This window comes from Leopardus geoffroyi, chromosome D3, assembly GCF_018350155.1.
Source record: "Leopardus geoffroyi isolate Oge1 chromosome D3, O.geoffroyi_Oge1_pat1.0, whole genome shotgun sequence".
Classification (NCBI taxonomy): Eukaryota; Metazoa; Chordata; class Mammalia; order Carnivora; family Felidae; genus Leopardus; species Leopardus geoffroyi.
This window is the reverse complement of record NC_059339.1, coordinates 94,194,726-94,202,753: the sequence shown is the minus strand read 5'-3', so window position 1 is coordinate 94,202,753 and position 8,028 is coordinate 94,194,726. Positions and strand designations below refer to the sequence as shown.

Genomic DNA, 8,028 nt, shown 5'->3' with positions numbered 1-8,028 from the left:
GACCCCGTTCCTTCATTTGCCACATCGCGGCGGGGAGAGGGGCCGGCCAGCACAGCTGGAGCAAATTAAAACCCACCTACTCGGGCTTGGCAACCCCACCGGCCGGCCGCGCAGACTTCCACGGCCCGGCAAAAACAGTCCTTTCGTGGCAAGGCGGGAAGGAAACCACAGCCGCACCGCACGTAAGAAGCCTCCCGTGTTGGTTCGGGATCCGTGCAAACTGACACACAATGAGCTCTGTGCCCCGCACCGCCGCACGGCCCAGCCCTCCTGCCCCGCGTCATCCGTGCGCCCTGGGGCACCGGCTCCTCTAGTCACTCTGCGCACAGGGGCCCCCGGGACTGCACGGGGGAGGGGGGCAGCGTGCAGGGTCGGGGGGCTCCCGGCGCAGTTGCACCCGTGCAAGATGCACAGAAATGACACGAAACCAGACAGGTGAAGTTTAGTGTGAATGCGACGAAGGGACTTGTTCTCCTGGCCCAGAAAAGGGCTTTCCTCTTTTTTTTTTTTTTTTTTTAGTTTTTGCATTTATCAACACCTCTCGGTCATCACTGGGGTGCCTGGAACGCATAAAAGCGTATTTTTCCAAACTGAAAATCTGAAATAGAAGCACCAGTAAAAACAGATCCCAGATTTATGACCATGTTCCAACCCCCCCCACACCCGCCCCCGATTTCTCTCTCTTTCAGTTAACTGGGGAGACTGGGGACCAGCTGTCCACTTCGGGGTGGGATGGGAGCCCCCGCCTCGCTGTGGGTGGGCCACCGGGAGGGGCCCAGCCCCTGGAGTCCCACCCTCACCGTGTGAACAGATGTTCTGGCAGCTTTGCCTACAGATCCACTTGGGAGTGAACGTGAACCCAGAACACAAAGTGCGTGCTCTGCGGGGAGGGGTCGCACCCCTGCTCTGCCTCCGGGCCGGGCCCGAGGCCCCCGTCTGGGCACTTTGGGCTCTTCCAACAGGATTTCCCTTCTCCACCCCTGGGCCTGGCCCAGCCGCAGTGTTCCCCGGCGGGGGGCCCTGTCCGCTGCACGGGTCAGCACTGTGCCCACGGCCCGCACACGGCCCCCCGCGCCTTCCCGGCCGGGCGCGGACGTGTCCGCGCTGGCAGCTGCTGCCCCTAGCTCTGTGCAGGGCACAGCCTCGCGCCGGCACCTGGAACAGGGCCCAGGAGCTGGAGGCCCCTCTGAGTCATGGTTTCCAGTATCTCGCACCCTGGCCTCCGGGCCCACGGCTGCGTCAGGGCTGGGAGTCCTTCAGGGGCCCGGCCTCCGCAGCCCACGCAGCATCTGGCCATCGCAACGCAAATGTGGGCAGTCTCTGCTCTTGCCCCATCGGTGGGATATGCTCTCAGGGCTGAAGGCAGACACGGGCTGGACCATTCCCCAAAGCGGCCATTCGCTCCGTTTAGAACTACTTCAGCGTAACAGGCACCGAGGACCTCATTTCGTAGTGTTTCTGCACAGCGGTCTGTGGGGGAGACAGGACTCTGTTGCCAAAGGTACCGTTCGTCCAAGTTCAACACAATATCACGTTTGCTTTCATATTATTTTAAATGAAAGCAATTAGGTCTTCGGTTTAGTTTAATCATTTGCCAGACCCGTTTTTTTAAATCGTAAGCATTTAGGGGTTAAAGCTTGCAGCCTCCTTTCCACTCTGTGAACATCCCAGGAGCTCGGGGCTGACGGGGGCCGAGAGGCTGGTGCCCAGCAGGGCAGGCTCTTCTGGAACCGGGGGAGGGGGCCCACCCGAGGGCACCCGTTTTCCTGGCATCAGCCCATCTCTGAGGAGCTCTGGGTCCCCAGGAAGCAGGGCTCCGGGCGAGCGCCCGCCACTCCCTCCAGCGGAGGCCTGGGCCGGGCTCGGGGCGCGGGGCTGGGGGGTCCCTCCGAGCTGTTCTCCAGTCTTCCTCCTGCACACAGACTCTTTCGCTTCAGCAAAACTTATTTTGTCTAGTACTTTGCCATCTTCTTTCGTTTTTATTTCTATTACAGTTAAGACATTTTTTAGGAACCTGCATGTGTTTTTATAGTTTCAGCCTCCACCAGCCGGCAGAGTGTGCTTGGCCACGCCCGTCCACACCCTGCCTCTCGCTCCCTAAAGGACCCACTGCGGGCCTCCCAACTTCCGGCTGATTTCGGCTCAGTCTGCACCACTGTTTTAAGACATTCAGGGTTTACGCGTCATCTGCCGCTCCTGACTCCGAAGGTGAAGGCGGGGGTTTCGTCGCCCTCGGTGTTGCCTCCAGACCCCGTCCCCCAGCCTCTCCCATGTCAGGCACCACCCGGCTCAGGTGGCCCGGCCCAGCCGTGGGGCCCCGGGCTGGTCGTCCCCAGGGCCGGCTGTGCCCTCCCCCACCAGAGGAGCAAGTCTGCCTTTGTTAAGACTTAGTTCCCACGGCACGAGTGAGAGGGGCCCGGGGCACCGGGTTCCTCCGACCCCGGGTGAGCCGGTCCGCCCGTCACAGAGGGGACTCTGTCCACGTGGCCCAGCGCCTCTCCAGCCCCCACCCCTCCAGCTCCTCCAGCAAAGTGTCGCCGGGTGCGTGGATCCAAGTCCGAGGCTTCTCTGCACGGGTTCGCCCGGGGAACCGGGCTCCGGCTGGCGGGGCCGCTCCTCCGAGCATGGCACGGCACGTGGAAGGGCCAGGCTGGGGCTGGCGGCACCCGTGGACGCAGCCACGGGCTGCAGGTGTGCACTACTTCTGCCCGCACCGCTCCCAAAGCTGCACCCTAATATGTTGTGAGTTCGTATCCTGCCTTGTGCGGATCAACGACCGCCTCGATTTTCGATTTTCCAAGTGCTCAGCTCACGGGGCTGTTGTGGATTCTGCCCCCTCCCTGTCCAGCTGACGCGCTCCGGCGCTCTCCTGGGGACGCCCACCCGAGCCCCTGCGCTCATGCCCGGATGTGGTCTCTGCAAGCCTGTGTCCAGGATGCGGACCGCCCCGTGGGCGTGCTCTCCAGCGGGCACCTCACATTCTATAGGAGCCTCATTCAGATCTGAAAATACCTTCTTCCTCTCGTGCTGGACTGAAAAAGTGTTTGGTTTGGAACTTCCAGTAGGAAATTATTGTCCTAAAAACCAGAAAGGCATTGCTCATGGTGTTCTGGGTTCCGTGTTGCTATTTAGGACTCCAGGGCCATTCCGACATCCAAACTCAGGCAGCTGCTGGTTTTCTCTTCGGCCTCGGAGCCCAGCAGGCCGCGCGGGGGAGGGTCCACTCGGGGCGCCCGCGGCTTTGCTCTTGCAGCCTGGAGAGCCAGGAGCTTCTGTGCGTGGGAGCTCACTTTCTGCTTTCTGTTTCTGGAACTCCTTGGGTCAGACGTGGGGCCGTGTGCATGTGGACCCCTAACTTGTGTGAACTCCTGCTTCTCCAGAGCTCACTCTGCTTCCTAGGGTATTTGCATACTTTTTTAAAGCTTTAAAAATGTTTATTTATCTTTGAGAGAGAGAGAGAGAGAGCAGAGGAGGGGCAGAGAGAGAGGGAGACACAGAATCGGAAGCAGGCTCCAGTCTCCGAGCTGTCAGCACAGGGCCTGACGTGGGGCCTGAACCCACGGACCGTGAGATCATGACCTGAGCTGAAGTCAGATGCTTAACTGGCTGAGCCCCCCAGCTGCCTTAGGGTATTTCAATTTTGCCTTCAACTCTTCCTGTGAATTTTTATTTGTGCCGTCATTTTTCAAGTTTCCAAATTAATTTAATTTTAATTTCTTTAATTTTTTAATTTCCAGGAGCTCAGCACTCTGAACAATTCCTTTTACCTCCACTGTGTTTTCTCTGATTATGACCACTTTTCGTATCTTTCCACAATCATGAGGGTTTCCCCTGCTCCCTGGATTTTCCGTTGCTGGCAAGGTCTGGCGGTTGGCCCTCTGGGGGAAAAAGCCTGACTTAGGATGCTGTCCAATTTCCATAGTGTAAATTCTCTCATCACGGACAACTGCAAGTTACCGGCAACTGGCTGCCCAGATTCCTGAAAACTGAACGAATCCCTCTGAGGGGCCGGCGCAAGGCAGCTCCCGTCCAGGGCCGGCCGCAGCCCCCGAAGGTGCCGGGCCCGCGGTCCTCCCGGCAGCCGGAGCACGTCCGGGAGGTGCCGGCGGAGGGTCTCGGGCATTCTCTCCGGCTCGGCCGCGTCGCGCGGCTGTGGGTGCTGTGGGGGCGCCGAGGGCCTCCCCGTCTTGGGACCTGAGCACGACGCCGCGCGCCTCACACACCGGGAGAGCTCCCGCCGGCTTCCTTGTGAGCCCTGTCTCCTCCGTCCCTGCGGGCTCCCGCTGTGTCCCCCTTGCTGTCCTGCTCGCAGAGTCAGGAGGAAAGTTAGAAGAACCCAGCCCAGATCCCTTAGAGGACTGACCCCTAGAGTGATCCTGTCACTGCGGCGGCGAAAGCCTCGCCTTTCCAGAGAGGGCCACCTCTGACCCTCTGAGCTCAGGGACAACGGCCACTCAGTGGGGAGACTCCCTTTCTCTTCCAAGGAGACTGACTCTCACTCTCGAGTCCCTGACCTCCCCGCGCGGGACGGGTGGCAGGAAACACAACCACTCTTTAAGGGGACGGTCAGGAGGCCTAGGTCCCTGACCGAGGGGCGGGAGGGCCACAGACCCCACCCCAAGCCCAGAGTCCTCGAAGGCGGGCGCTGCCGTGTGTCCTCCGTGCCGCGTGGCCGGCAGGGACTCGCCTTCTCCTCCCTCGGACGCGCTGGCGGGTCCCACCGCGCGGCTGGGCTCAGGGAGTGGAAGGCAGTGGGTCCGGACGGGCGGTCGGAGCTGGTGACACGTGGTCGGAGGCGGCAGTGCAGAGAGCCCGGCATGGCGGTGAGACCACCAGGGAGCGAGGGGCTGGCTCATGGGCAAGACTCCGGAGAATGTTCTGGTCGAGTCATTTTCGGGGGTGCTCAAACTGCACGTTCATCTGCATGCAAACCACTCCTCCCTGTAATTTTGGGAGAAACCAGCAGCCGAGAGAGGGGCGGGCGGCAGGCTGGTGTTTCTGAAGGACAGACCACGTCTCTCCAGTGTCAGGCGACCCCGCCAGATGAGTCACGCAGGGGTGACTAACTCCTGCCTCGTTTCCAGGACGCCTTCCCAGCGCCCAGTGCCAAGAATGCATTCCAGAGGGATGCCGGTCCGCGCTGCTCAGCCCCACGCGCCCAGAAGATGGGCGCCCGCGGGTCCTTGTGGGGCCCCACGTGCCGCCGTCCTGGGACGACGGTGGGAGTCGGGATGCCTGCTCTGCGTCTGCCTGGGCCCCTGGGAAGCCGGGGAGTGGGAGCCCCACCCGCCCCACCCTGGCGGGCGGGAAGGAGACCAGTATTCAGGTTGACAGAAGCTGAGAACCTTCCTTGTCTGCCTCTTAATTATGTGACCACAACAGCTTTAATTGCTGCCCGCTATAATGAGCAATTAAAAATGTAAAATGTTTACCTGGACCGAGGCTCCTACGCGCTATGGCGGAGGCTTGACGGCGAGGAGGCTTTCCAACTTAGATGTCGCTGAGAACCGAACCCAGCGGTGCCTGTGGCTGAGCCCCGGGCTCGACGGGGCGTCCTCGGCGTCGGCCTTTCTGGTCGAGTCCGGCGCATGGTCTTGGTGGCCGCGTGTCCCAGCCCCACCCCGGCGTCCTGGGATGCGCTTCCCCCAGGCTCCCAGGAGGCGTGAGGATAAGGCATTTTGTCGCGACCACAGGTCAAGTTATCAGGCCCACATTTGAGCCTCAAACCTCCCTTGTTCACTTCCCTCCCCCTGTGACTTCACATACGAGGGCAGTGTGGGTATTCGTCCTGACGTGCGTGTGTTTACACGGGACACATCAACATCATTCCCCCTCAGCAGGATCCAGAGACGGACCCAGTTCCCCAAAGATCAGAGCAAGCAGCTGCCGGCCTGATTTGCTGGTGTCGCTTCTCCAAAGCTTACCTGAGGACACAACTAAGGTTCGTGGCGAATCCCGCAAAAGGCCACGGCAAGGCTGGTGTGGCTGCACGAAGGCCCCACGGCGCTCGTGGGCTGCGGGGGGGCGGGGGGCTCCTGCGGGCGTGTGCCTCACTCCATGCGGGTCGATTGACTCCAACACGGTTTGGATCTGAGAGGCGCCCTGGCTCAGATCCAGGGTCGCTAATTATTAAAGAAGCACTCGTGGTTTTTGTGTTTTTGTGGCTTTTGAGATGCCCGCGATCCGATTTCCCCTCTCAGTTCCACGCTGGGAGAAGGTGTGAGCGTAACAAGCAGCTTGACTCCAAGTCTCCCGACTCTCGGCTTTACCTCCACTTGTCACAGGGGCTGGGAACGCCCGGGAGGCACAGAGGCAGCTGGTGCCAAACTGTGAGCGATGTTTATGCGCCACAGGTGACAGCAGGCCCGTCCGCACAGAAAGGAAGCTCTCAGGCGGGCTACGTCCTGAGACCTGGCTTTGGACGCCGAGCGCAGCCCGAGGCCACGTGATGGGAAGAATGGAGAAACGGGGCAAGGATGGCACCAGCCCGCGGCCGGCGAGTCTGGCCACCTGGATAGCATGAGCCATGGAATCGTGGGAGCAGTCGGCACTCGCCGAGGCGGGCGGGACCCTGTGCCCCGGTCGGCGTCCACCGGGGGCACCTTCACAACAGCCCCTGCGGCCGGTGCTGTCACCACGCGGCTGCAGATGGAGAAGCTGAGGCCCCGAGGGGGCGGGTGGCTCCGGCAGCCCCACGTAGGAGCAGAGTGAACGGCAGGCCCCAACTCAGATCCAAGGGCGCCTGGCCCCGAGGCCCACGATTCCTCGAATTCGGTACGACCCGCGCGCGGCCAAGCGTGCGACGGGACGCGTGCCCCTTGGAGAGCGTGGTCCCAGCGATCTGCCGCGAGACCCCAAGACCAAGGTACGGAACGTTGCGGCGCCCCAGACGCCGGCCTCACGCCCTCCCCGAGCGCAGGGCGCTCTGCTGTCTGCTCGGGAAGCTGTGCCTGGAGTCCCGCATCCCACACTCGCGCTGTGAGCGCCGTCCGGCGAGGCGCACAGGTGTGCAGGGCTGTGTCGTGCTCCTCGCCTGCATCCAGCACACCCACTGCCTGTCGTGCTCGGCGCACAGCCCGGTCGGGCCCAGCGTTTGGCCCTTACAAACAAAGCTTTTTTGAACGCCGACGCACGTCCCGGGCGGACGCAAGCGCCCGATCTGCTGGGTGTGCGTGCAGGGTGGCGACGGCGGCCAGTCGGACGGCTGCCCTCAGTGCGTGCGGGACCCCTCTGCTCCAGCACTTGGTGCGACGGGGTCGGCCTGTCGCTCGGGTGTCCCCCGAACGAGTGGTCACAGCGAGCGTCTTTCCAGACGCCGAGAGACGTTTGCACATCGTGTTTGCAGAGCCCCTGCCCGGTCCATCTGTCGAGTTCTGCACGTCTGCCGGTGTGCATTGGCCGCACCGTGACCTCAGCCCTGTGACAGAGGCGTGCTCCTCGCTTCCCAGCACGGTCTTCCCGCGAGCAAGGGTTCCTCATTTCACTGAAGTCAGGCGAAGTCGTCTTCCCTTCCTTGTTGGAGTTTCCCGCGTCCTGGCTCGGCACTCCTCGCTTACCGCCGGCTGTGCGAGAGGCTCTCCCCTCGGATGTCCCTGTGTGCCCCACGGCCGGGGCTGACCCCACACGGCCGAGCTCTGCTCTCCTCCCTCCCGGCAAGTAGAGCCGACGGGGGCAGGTGGGGCCCGAGGCCTTGCCTCTTCCACGCCCCCCCACCCCCGCGTCCCTCCCACATCTCTGCCAGGGACCCTCTGCTGTGCTGGCCTCGGGGGCTGACCGCTCTTGAGGGGACGTAGCGCTCTCTCCCCAGCCAGACTCCACCCAGAAGGAGCGCGTCCACACAGGCCACCGGCAGGGCGACCCGCACAGGGGGCCCAAGCAGCATCCTGCCTCGGAGGGCAGGCGGCCTGGGGCCGTGGTGCCCACGGCCCAGAAGGGGCTCCCCTAGAGCCAGGCCCCCCGTCCCCCTGCTCGTGGGCGGACCCCCCAGTCGGGGGATTCATTTTTCTTTTATTGATATTATTTCTGGTT

At 62.3% G+C, this 8,028-nt stretch overlaps 1 long non-coding RNA gene across 1 annotated transcript; it reads left to right on the top strand.

Moving 5' to 3' along the window:
• Positions 1-1,054: 1,054 nt before the first annotated feature.
• LOC123587921 lies at positions 1,055-6,149 on the top strand. The gene is made up of 2 exons (XR_006707608.1): positions 1,055-1,501; positions 2,033-6,149. It is a non-coding gene; the product is annotated as an uncharacterized LOC123587921 (long non-coding RNA).
• Positions 6,150-8,028: the final 1,879 nt, after the last annotated feature.